The sequence below is a fragment of the Formica exsecta genome, unplaced genomic scaffold (genome assembly GCF_003651465.1).
Source record: "Formica exsecta isolate Colony F162 unplaced genomic scaffold, ASM365146v1 scaffold178, whole genome shotgun sequence".
NCBI classification, from domain to species: domain Eukaryota; kingdom Metazoa; phylum Arthropoda; class Insecta; order Hymenoptera; family Formicidae; genus Formica; species Formica exsecta.
Genome location: NW_021849095.1, coordinates 385,915 through 389,970, shown reverse-complemented (window position 1 = coordinate 389,970; position 4,056 = coordinate 385,915). Strand labels below are relative to the sequence as shown.

Sequence of the window (4,056 nt, the reverse complement as noted above, 5' to 3'; positions counted from 1 at the left end):
TACTATTCTATTAAAATATTGTTTGACATCTTTTTCTTAATTCCTGATTTTGGGGTCACTCAGATTTATATATATCAAATCTATATTTAGGAAAGAGATCTATATATATATTATCTTATATTTATTGAAATCTTATATATGTATATATAATTAAAAAGATATTTTCTTAATATTAAAATTATAGTAAAAAAGATTCGCTTTTTCTCTATGTATCGGTATAATCTAGTCATCACGTTTTATTTATTCTATTGTATTTAGTATATGATACTTAGAATTGACTTCCAAGGGCATATCCGATGATTAAGAAAGATCTCCTCTCGGGTAGTATCACGCGCGTTTTATGGGATATTGTTTGCCATAACATGCTCCGGAAACGCGCCGGAGGGCACGACATGGACCCCTTCGCCTAACTCGCTTTGGCATAATCGAGGCCGCGCGCGTATCATCCGCTTGAAACCCGACGCGCTTTTCGGAAATTCAATATACTTAGCCGAGAGACCCTTCTACGACCCTCATCGCCATCGCGTTAAGGGAAACCCCGAATCTGCAACAAAGACTCTCGGCATATTTCGACGATTACCGCGGACTTGCAAAAGCATTCTTCCTTCGGCGCTAAGAAAGAAACCTCTAAAACCTAAATATATTTAAAGATAAACACATTGATATATACATTATTCACATGATGATTTGAAAGAATCATATTTGATATCTTTATATGTGTTTTTGCAGCGTATCTGTTTTTTTATGATAAATATTATATGGTATTATAGTGGTTAAAATACAAATATATATATATTTGTATTTTAACCACTATAATACCATATCATTTTATCATTTATTAATATTAGAATTATTTGATCTATTCTTAAAGTATCTATTTCTGATTTTTGTGTGTCTACTTTTTATTTATTTTATTATTTTATTTGATCAATCAGGATATATCTCATTTGTGTTGATATCACATGATTACCGATTGGTCTCATTTTCGGTTGTATCCTTTGGGGCAGGAGTAATAAGTTTCCACATTAAGACGGATGATATACATGTATTATACATACATATATATATACGATATACACATGCCAAAGCGAGAAATCAATTTATCGCGCGAGAAGAAGGCGGCCATTCGCACACCAAGTGGCGGGCTGCGTTATGTGTATTGTATGCAGAGAGATAAGTACCTTTGTCCTTTCCAACGGTCTCTCTCAGCATTGTCCTCTTCTCTCTGGCCATAGGATTCACGCGCGACATGTCCCTTTTCCTCGCCCTCGTACATTCCGACGAGATGAGGATGCTGCGGTACATCTCTCTGGCGCATCTCGTTGCGCGACCGCTTGGCACGTGCACTAGATAGACATTATCTATAATAACGCGCGTTATATATATATATATATATATATATATAAAGTTGTATATATAAGTAGGATGTTCATTGCCGAGTTCAGGGTAGATAGAAAGATAATTTAAAATAAAATTTTAAATAACATTAAAATAAAAATAATTATTTTTGAATTTCTCAATTATTTAAGAAGTTTTGAATTTAAAAATATTTAGAAAATTCTATTTATTTTATTTAGACATGTTTATGTACTTTTATACATTTTCATATTTATATATTTTTAATTACATAACCATATATATACTTTACAAAATCTGGACTTGTCTAATTTAACTTTTATAAAAAATAAATTATACATCATACAAAACGCGCTTTATAGAATAATTAAAATCTCATTTTAAATATTTACCTTTTGTTGATTCACCGTAAAAATTCATGTAATTAAAAACTCTGCGGGATGCAAGATCTATTCATCCATAGATGAAAATAGGAGAAAGAGAGATGACATTATTCGCGGTTCGCGGCGGCGCCAGCAGCCGCGCGACGCTTGCGTGGACGCGGTGACGTCATGACGATCGATCCGAAGTTGCCACGCGGTGGCGCGATCTGCCGGCGTCGGCGCGTTATTATAGGGCGATTCGAAGGAGCATCACGACCGGGGGTTGCTTTCTCCGACGACGAGGCAGGAGAGTAGGTACCGAGCCAGCGAGGGTGGGGAGCGACGTCGTCGTCTTCGACATCGTCTTCGACATCATCTTCGTCCTCATCGTCATCGAAAAGAGGCGAAGTGTATTCCGGATCGGCAATAGTTTCCGCCCGTTTTCATCCTCGGTGAAGTCTTTGCTTACCGGTAATTTCTCTCCAGTTTTCGGTGTGACAGTGTTCAGAGTATAGTATAAAGTGAAGGTGGAAGAGACAAGGAAAGGTGTCTGAAAACCGTTAGAAGAAACGCGGCGACCCGAGCTGAACGGTAATCTAGTAATCTCTATTTGTCTCTTTGGAACTCATTGTTAATTAGTTTAAATATTGGTTGTTGAATATGGTGAATACAGGGTGTGAATGGCGGAAAAGTCCGAGGGCGAAAGGGAAAGTCTGACAAAGACTGTTTTCTTAGCAGATGCAATGTTTAAACTTTAAACAGCATAAGTATCATTCGCGGTTTCTCAAATAAAAATTTATTAGCATTCACTTGTAGCAAGAAAGAAAATCTAGATTATATATCATCTTCAAGTAATTTAGATTCAATCAAAATTTTTAACATCGTTTTTGTCTTGATATTATTTATTGTAATAATTTCTTAGGAGGATGATTTTTTTAAGAGTGATTTTTTTCTGTATTTTAAATATAATTTTTTATAAGTTTAAGCAATTTGAATTTTACTTTTGTAATGTAGATTCTTTATTAAGAGATATACTATTATTTTTTTAAATTGAATAATAGATCTTTATGAGAGAAATTTTATTATAAATTTAGAGACACGTTGACAGTGTAATAAATAAGGCTCAAGTATATCTTTACTTTCTTTGGGATATCGAGATACATAATTTAGGATTAATTAAATCCTAAATTTAAAACCAATCTACTGTCAAATTTTTTAAAAATAATAATTAGATGAAACAAGCACAAATTTTATGATTTAATGTGATATCTGAGTTTTAATGTATTATCCATATGTTTTTCTTAAATTATTATATTTTATCTTTTTGCAAAACACCAGTTAATATGGTTTTTTTTTTTTAAATTCATTATTTAACTGTTGGATACGAATTTTGCAATAACTCTCTAAAATTGCACAAGCTCTTTCAGATAGTTTTTCCATCTCTTCCTCGTTTTACTCTTTTCTTTTCTGTGTCTTGTCACAATGTAAGACGGTGAATATCGCTTTGCGAAATAGATGTAAAGTTAGAACTTGACGAAGTTCACAGTTTGTCGCGATATCAAAAAGTTATACTTTGTCAGAGATGCTCGACAGGTACCTTAAAATTTGTTAGGAATTTGTACCGAGAAATTTAATTCGTTAAGATTTAAATCATAAAAAATTGACATTAAAGAATTTCTTTTAATTTTTACAAAATTATATCTTTCTGTTTTTATTAATGGAGAAAGAGAGAGAGAAGAGAGAAAAAAAAGAAAATTGTTTACCGGTACACAAATTAAATTAAACTCAAAAAACATAATATATTAATATTAATATTACAACTGTATAGAGTGCTCTAAAAAAAGCGAGAACTTTATTCTCATATTTGCAGATGATTCTTGCGAGATCTTTTTCGGATTTCTTTCGTGTTTTCCGCTTTGTTACAACTTTTTAATTATCGACACTAATTGTGCTTGTAATCAAGAAGTTTTGCGAGTAACGAGTTTAAGAAATGACATTCGAAGTTTCTGTTCGCTGTTCAAGTTTCTTGCGAGAATAAAGTTATCGTGCGCTAGCTAGGAAGTTACCGTTTAATTCCGACGCCGGTTGAGCTTTCCGCAAATATTTAATCCGCGCAAAGTGATCAATGAGCTCATAAATCACAAGATGTGAAAAACGATCTGAAAATTAATACGATGGAAGAAAGAATATATTTCCGACTGCTGTTATATAGAAAGAAAGAAAGTCCCATTCAATATACGATTTTTTATTAACTTTAGCATATTAAAAATAATTTCAAATTTAAATCAAAGTTTATTTGGTACAAAAAATTTAAAATTATTTTAAATAAAATAATATA

The 4,056-nt window shown here is 32.5% G+C and overlaps 1 protein-coding gene and 1 long non-coding RNA gene across 3 annotated transcripts in view; one reads left to right on the top strand and one right to left on the bottom strand.

Moving 5' to 3' along the window:
- Nucleotides 1-4,056, top strand: part of LOC115233587 (protein sickie-like) — a 184,864-nt gene that overhangs the window by 160,601 nt on the left and 20,207 nt on the right. The gene's annotated exons all lie outside the window — the stretch shown is intronic.
- On the bottom strand, nt 885-1,838 carry LOC115233592. Its single transcript, XR_003883800.1, has 2 exons — nt 1,749-1,838; nt 885-1,346 (listed from the first exon to the last, which is right to left on the bottom strand). It is a non-coding gene; the product is annotated as an uncharacterized LOC115233592 (long non-coding RNA).